Below are 8,125 nucleotides of genomic sequence, written 5' to 3' on the forward strand. Positions count from 1 at the left end.
CTGTTCTTGCCCTGAGGTCTCCTACCTCTGAAACATACCACTTCAACATAAAGTGAGTATTTGTATTTTTTTGGTCACCATGACTGCCTTACACAGATGGGATAGAGAGTGTCTGGGGAACCACAGGGACGATGGAGTGCCGCCCTGTGCGCACCTGCACTTCGGCTTTGTGCCATGGTGTTCAGCTTCCATGCCTGCTGTTGGGAGTGTTTTTACTACTACACTGCCCGCTGGAGGGGCTGATGAAATAGGAGCAAGGCTGGTGGTAGAGGCCTTTCACGTACCATAGCTGCTCTCTAAATAAAAATACTGTGATAGAAAATTATGGCTCTGTATAATTTTGCTTTTCTACTGAAATATTCAGAGGAGTCAGGTTTGGGGGTTCTACTTGGGTTACTACCCAAGTGCGTGGGGAATGTTTGGGAATCTTTATATTTTTATCCTTTTTTTTTTTTTGGAGATGGAGTCTCAATGTGTCATGATCTTGGCTCACTGTAACCTCCACCTTCCAGGTTCAAGCGATTCTCCTGCCTCAGCCTCCCTAGTAGCTGGGATTACAGGTACCTGCCACCACACCCGACTAATTTTTTTTTTTTTTGTATTTTTAGTAGCGACGGGGTCTTTCCATGTTGGCTAGGCTGGTCTCAAACTCCTGACCTCAAGTGACCAACACACCTCAGCATCCCAAAGTGCTGGGATTACAGGTAGGACTTTTTTTTTTTAAAGTCAATTTTTATTACTAAAAAAAACCTTTTTTTTTTTTGAGAAAGAGTTTCACTCTGTCTCCCAGGCTGGAGTGCAGTGGCACAATCTGGGCTCACTGCAACCTCTACCTCCTAGGTTCAAGCGATTCTCCTGCCTCAGCCTCCAGAGTAGATGGGATTACAGGCGTGTGCCACCACACCTGGCTAATTTTTGTATTTTTAGTAAAGATGGGGTTTCACCCTGTTGGCCAAGGTGGTCTCAAACTCCTGACCTCAGGTAATCCGCCGGCCTTGGCCTCCCAGAGTGCTGGGATTACAGGCGTGAGCCACTGTGCCTGGCTCACATGAATATTTATTGAAACAACAGTTATCAGTTGGTGACAAATTCGGAGACACTGTCAGATAATGCTAATTAGGTATTTTGTTTTATTGAAAGAAGGGGCTGGGCGCAGTGGCTCATGCCTGTAATCCCAGCATTTTGGGAGGCCGAGGCGGGCAAATCATGAGGTCAGGAGTTTGAGACCAGCCTGACCAAACATGGTGAAACCCCGTCTCTACTAAAAATACAAAAATTAGCTGGGTATGGTAGCGCACGCCTGTAATCCCAGCTACTCAGGAGGCTGAGGCAGGAGAATTGCTTGAGCCAAGGAGGCGGAGGTTGTAGTGAGCCGAGATCGCCCCATTGCACTCCAGCCTGGGCGACAAAGTGAAACTCCATCTCAAAAAAAAAAAAAAAGAAGAGGGGCCAGGCACAGTGGCTCACGCCTGTAATCCCAATACTCTGGGAGGCCGAGGCAGGCTGATCTCTTGAGGCCAGGAGTTCAAGACCAGGTTGGCCAACATGACAAAACCTCTTCTTTGCTAAAAATATAAAAATTAGCCAGACGTGGTGGCACACGACTGCTGTCTCAGCTACTCAAGAGGCTGAGGCAGGAGAATTGCTTGAACCCGGGAGGCGGGGGCTGCAGTGAGCCGTGATTGCGCCACTGTACTCCAGCCTGGGCAACAGAGCAAGACTCTATCTCAAAAAATAAAAAAAAATGACAGTAGTGGTGAAGGTCTACACTTAGTAGCCAATGCCAACAAAGTGCTTACCATGTGCTAGGCATTCTTCTGAAATGCTTAATGTGTATTAACTCATTGACTCCCCCATGATGTTACCACACTATTTCTTCATATCCCTTTTTTCACACATGTGGAAACGGACATGTTGAGGTTTAGCAGCTTGCTCAAGGCCACCGTGTGAGTGAGTGGCAGAGCCGGGCACTGCCCCGTTTCTCTACCATCTTTTCCTGTAAATGCTCTCGTTTCTCAGTTAAATCGCCTATTGAGTAAAGGAGCAAAAGTCTGTTAAATTGCCGTAATGGACAGTTCACCCAGAAGTGTAACTGTTTTGGTGCTATAGGGGTTTGTTGATATCAGTGTGTTCTCATCCATTTTGGTTCATTTATCATTTCATTTAGGTGATTATACTAAGTCACATAGAATGAAATGCTGACCTGTGCTTTCTTTTTATTTTTTGAGATGGGGTCTCACCTTGTCATCCAGGCTGGAGTGTAGTGGTGTGATTACGGCTCACTGCAGCCTTAGCCTCCCGGGCTTAAGAGATCCTCCCATCTCAGCCTCTCAAGTAGCTGGGACTACAGGTGCCTGCCACCACATCCAGCTAATTTTTTTTCATTTTTGTAAAGATGGAGTCAGGCTATATTACCCACGCTGGTCTCAAACTCCTGGGCTTAAGTGATCCTCCTGCTTTGGCCTCCTAAAGGGCTGGGATTACAACCACCATGCTCAGCCCAGACCTGTGTTTTCATTTAGAGGTTCTGTTGCGTGGGGGAAATAACACGGTAGGTAACCAAACTTAGTGGTCTCACTGCAGTTGGTAAGACAATTCTCCTGGAACCACCAGAAGAACAGCTTCAGTACTACAGAGTGCTATAGGAGCCACAAAACTTGTGCAAAGGTTTGACTCTTGGAACCATTCCCCCAAACAAGGCTCATCCTCTGCAAAGAGACACTAGGAGGTAAGTATTCAAAGTCTAAAGCATACGCTTGTGTGGTGTGAATCACTACTTGCTTAATTGAATGTACAAGAAAGAAGTTTTATATAAGGATAAAGGTAGGGGGGCAGGTGTGGTGAAGGCTGGAATAGGAGGGAGTGGGGACTAGCTGGGTTATATACCAACAACTCTGAAGCTAAATCATTTATTCCATCTGCAGGCTTGGATCTGGGTTTGGGTTTTTGTTTTTTGTCTTTCGGGGTTTTTTTGCCTGTTGGTTTTGGTTTCATTTTGTTTTGTTTTTTGACAAGTCTTTCCCTATTCTAGGAGATGAGAATAGCAGGGTACAAGATAGACCCCTTTGATCTTAAATAGTATTTCCAAAGGATGATTGTGGTTCTCACATGTTTGGCTGAGGCTGCATTTGGCATCAAGTGAACTCTGAAAGCTCCTCTCTTCTTGTTTCTGAGAAATGTGAGCACTTTTAAGTATTATTTACACACAAACAACAAAACATCAAGGCTCTTTGTAAACTTCAAAAGAAATTGGGATTTGACTTTGTTTTGGGGAGGGAGTTATTTCAATCAGGAGAGTTCATTTTTTTTCTCTTTCTAAACAGGGAGTTCCGATTACAATGCGCCTGGGTCATTAAGGGCGTCTATCTGGTTTGTGTTTGCTGGCATATGTACTGCCGGCTGTTGAGCCACGCTTTGTGGACACGTGGGATTCCTTAAGCCCTCTGTGGTTCCTGTCTCTGAAGTGGCTTTCTAGGGAGGCTCTGCTCTAGAGGGTTTTTCCATTTACAGGTGCAATAAAACGTTTACATTCTAAAAATTCTGAAGCAGCAAACTTTAGTACCTTGCCAAAACTTAGAATTCTTGAATTACTGCTGTTGCAGGCAGGGAGGCAACAGCTTAAATTCATACCTTTTACTCAGAACTATAAATGGTGTCTTCAGATTCTTTTAAAGATGGTGAACATTTCAAATATTTTTCTTGCGTATGTGATCTTTGCAAGGAAAACATTCATAGTCAATTTTGTTCAGGTCAGATTGAGCACTTCGAGGCCTTATCAATAAAAGATGCTTGACTGAGCAGGTAAGGGCAACCATAGAAACTGAGGAACATAAAGACCAGCTTTCAGAAAACCTCAAGTTCTTTTTTTTTTTTTTTTTCTGAGACAGAGTCTCACTCTGTCGCCCAGGCTGGAGTGCAGTGGCTCGGTCTTGGCTCACTGCAGCATGCACCTCCCAAGTTCAAGCGATTCTCCTGACTCAGCCTCCCGAGTAGCTGGGATTACAGGCACCCACCACCACGCCCAGCTAATTTTTGTATTTTTAGTAGAGACAGGGTTTCACCATGTTGGCAAGGCTGGTCTTGAACTGCTAACTTCAGGTGATCCACCTGCCTCGGCCTCCCAAAGTGCTGCGATTACAGAGGTGAGCCACTGTGCCCAGCCATCAGAAAACTTCCAGTTCTATCGCCTTTATCTAGATACAGTTTGTATAGGAGTTTGTGTGTGCTGGGGAAGGAAGTGGGCTTTAAGGGTGTAGTGGTGTCGGGGAGGCCAGAAATAATGTCCCCTTTATCATGGAAAGTTATTTGTTATGAAGGTGGTAGTTAGGAAAAGGCAACGTTTAGGATCTGTTGGAAGAGATTTCAAGACAAAATGAGGTTACCACACTATTTCTTCACAGACTGCCTTCAGAACTATGGAAGGTGCTGAATTTTGTTTTTCGTTTTTTCGAGATAGGTCTTGCTCTGTTACACAGTAGCATGATCATAGCTCACTGAAGCCTCTAGTTTCTAGGCTCAAGCAATTATCCCACCTCAGCCTCCCAAGTAGCTGGGACTAGAGGGGCATGACACCATGCCCAGCAAATTTTTTAATTTTTTTGTAGAGATGAGGTCTGGCTGTGTTACCCAGGCTGGTCTCGAACTCCTGGCCTCATGATCTTTCTGTCTTGACCTCTCAAGACACTAGGATTATAGGTGTAAGCCACTGCCCAGGCTGATTTTTTAAAGGCAGATTTTTCTGTTCCCTGACTCTGAAGCTACTTAATCTGAATCTCTGGTACTGGCCCCTGAGAATCTGCCATTTTAATAAGTGCCTCATATTTTTTCAAATGCCGACTGCAAATCCTAGAGCTCTACAGAGAGTTTCTGGGGCTGAAGGGATATATCATTGTGCACAGAGTATTTCCCTCATACCCCTTGTTTTGAAATTTTAAATAAATTACTTCCAAATTGAGAGTAATGACTAGCCTGCAAAGAATCTTTCTGACCTGCCTCACTTAGCCTTGGAAAGGACAATTCTATATACCCTGTTCCCCTGGACCATGGCTAATTGGATCTTAGACCTCTGCTGAAAGGCCATTGATCAACTAGATTTTCTCAAAATTTTATTTATTTATTTATTTATTTATTTATTTAGAGACAGAGTCTCACTCTGTTGCCCAGGCTGGTGTGCAGTGGTGTGATCTTGGCTCACTGCAGCCTCCACCTCCACCTCCACCTCCACCTCCCGGGTTCAAGTGATTGTGCCTTACCCTCCCAATTAGCTGAGATTACAGGTGCCCACCACCATGCCCGGCAGATTTTGTTTGTTTGTTTGTTTTTTAGTAGGGATGGGGTTTCACCATGTTGGCCAGCCTGGTCTCAAACTCCTGGCCTCAGGTGATCTGCTCGCCTCAGCCTCCCAAAGTGCTGGGATTACATGTGTGAGCCACCGTGCCCGGCCATAAGGAAACTTGTGGCCAGCTGCTTGGGAGACAGACAGGAGAATCTCTTGAACCTGGGAGACAGAGGTTTCAGTGAGCCGAGATTTTGTCACTGTACTCCAGCCTGGGTGACAGAGTGGGACTCCCTCTCAAAAAAAAAAAAAAAAAAAAATTACTCTTATTACTCTTATTCTGTTCTCTCTCTCTCTCTCTACATATATATATGTATATATACGTATACATACATATACATGTATATATACGCATACATACATATACATGCATGTATACATATACATACATACATGTATATGTGTGTATATAGTGGCCTCTATTATGTATTGGCTAGCTTCTGAGAAGCTTGCCAAATGACAAGTGCTGATATTGCTGCTGCTACCAACTTCATAAGTCTTTCAGGAATTTACTGTTTGCAAGTGTCTGCAGTATGAAGCTTTAATGCATATGATCTACAATATTCTGACATAACTTTTAAGCTTCCACATTATTGGAAACACAGTCGGGTTTACATGTGGTCTCTTCTTTCCCTCTTTCCTTCCCTCCTTTCTATCTTATTTAATGTCCTTGTATCCTGTGATATCTGTACTCTTTTTTTTTTTTGAGATGGGGTCTTGCTCTGTCACCCAGGCTGGAATGCAGTGACACAATATCTTGGCTCACTGCAAGCTCTGCCTCCTGGGTTCATGCCATTCTCCTGCCTCAGCCTCCTGAGTAGCTGGGACTACAGGCGCCCGCCACCACACCTAGCTAATTTTTTTGTATTTTTTTAGTAGAGACAGGGTTTCACCATGTTAGCCAGGATGGTCTTGATCTCCTGACCTTGTGATCTGCCTGCCTCGGCCTCCCAAAATGCTGGGATTACAGGCGTGAGCCACCACCCCGGCCTATTTATTTTTTAATTGAGATGGAGTTTTGCTCTTTTTGCCGAGGCTGGAGTGCAATGGCACCATCTCAGCTCACTGTAACCTCTGCCTCCTGAGTTCAAGTGATTCTCCTGCCTCAGCCTCCCAAGTAGCTGGGATTACAGGCATACGTCACCACGCCTGGCTAATTTTGTGTTTTTAGTAGAGACGGGGGTTTCTCCATGTTGGTCAGGCTGATCTCGAACTCCCGACCTCAGGTGATCTGCCCGCCTCGGCCTGCCAAAGTACTGGGATTACAGGCATGAGCCACCGCACCTGGCCTGTTTTTATTTTTTATTTTTTTATTTTTTCCAAGTCCGCACTGCCTGGTCCCATGACCCACCCCCTAGAACTGGGTAGATTATGATGAGTGAGAACATCATGAGCTCTGTTACGAAAATCAGAGTCCATGTGTAGTGTAAACTGTTAAGTGTCATAGAGATAAAATTTAGTGTACTATGAGTGTACAATTTAGGAGGACAGAGAAGTCGTCCTTGAGAAAGTGATTTAGAGCTGAGATCTTGAGGAGGAGGAGGAGGGGTTACCTAGAAGAATAACTTACATGAACATGTTCTGCATGGTGGGGACTGGTGTCTGAGGTCTTTCTTTTTGACAGTGTGTTTTATCAGGATTACTCTTGCTGGTTCCCTGTCCCCCCCATGGCAAAAACCTCAATTACTTTTGTACCAACCTATAATATTATAAGCAAAGAACTTTAGGCCTAAATAATTCTCCTCACGTTAAGAGTTCATCTTTGGCAAAGGTGGAATTAAAATTAACAATGGCAGGCCAGGCGTGGTGGCTCCCGCCTGTAATCCCAGCACTTTGGGAGGCTGAGGCGGGAGGATCACCTGAGGTCAGGAGTTCTAGACCAGCCTGGCCAACATGCACCTAGCTGGGCACGGTGGCACCCAGCTCTCAGCTACTTGGGAGATTGAGGCAGGAGAATTGCTTGAACCAGGGAGATGGAAGTTGCTGTGAGCCGAGATCGCATCACTGCACTCCAGCCTGGGCGACAGAGTAGGACTCTGTCCCCTCGCCCTCCCCCCAGAAAAATTTACAATGGCAATTGCTCTGGCTCAAACATATTTTTTCCCCTTGTAAAATGGAGAGGACATCACTTGTTTGCCTACCTCACAGGGCTGCTGTGAGGACCAAATAAGATCGGGAATGTGCAAGTATCTTGTGCATTGTAATTCCTGGTATAGCGTGAGATGGTATTATTTTCCAACTATTTGTTCCTACAATAATGTGGCTGTTTCACTTCTGGGCCAATGATAGATGCTTATCTATCATTCTAGAGGCATCTTAGGTGCCAATTTCCAAGATGGACATTTTTCCAAGCAGAAAGCATTTTGTTTTCTTTTCTTTTAAAAATTCATGGCCGGGCGTGGTGGCTCACACATGTAATCCCAGCACTTTGGGAGGCCAAGGTGGGTGGATCGCCTGAGGTCAGGAGTTTGAGACCAGCCTGGCCAATGTAGTGAAACCCCGTCTCTACTAAAAAAAATACAAAAATTAGCTGGGCGTGGTGGCGAGCACCTGTAATCCCAGCTACTCTGGAAGCTGAGGCAGGAGAATCACTTGAACCTGGGAGGCGGAGGTTGCAGTGAGCCAAGATTGCGCCATTGGACTCCAGCCTGGGCAACAAGAGCGAAACTCCGTCTCAAAAATAAAAAATAAAAATAAAAAAAAATTCATGCTAAGGGAAGGAAATAGAGTTAAAAGCAAAACATTCAAGATTCTTAGGGTGATTGGTAGGCCAGATCGTTTAGTGCCTTG

This window comes from Pongo abelii, chromosome 10 (genome assembly GCF_028885655.2).
Source record: "Pongo abelii isolate AG06213 chromosome 10, NHGRI_mPonAbe1-v2.0_pri, whole genome shotgun sequence".
Taxonomy (NCBI): Eukaryota; Metazoa; Chordata; class Mammalia; order Primates; family Hominidae; genus Pongo; species Pongo abelii.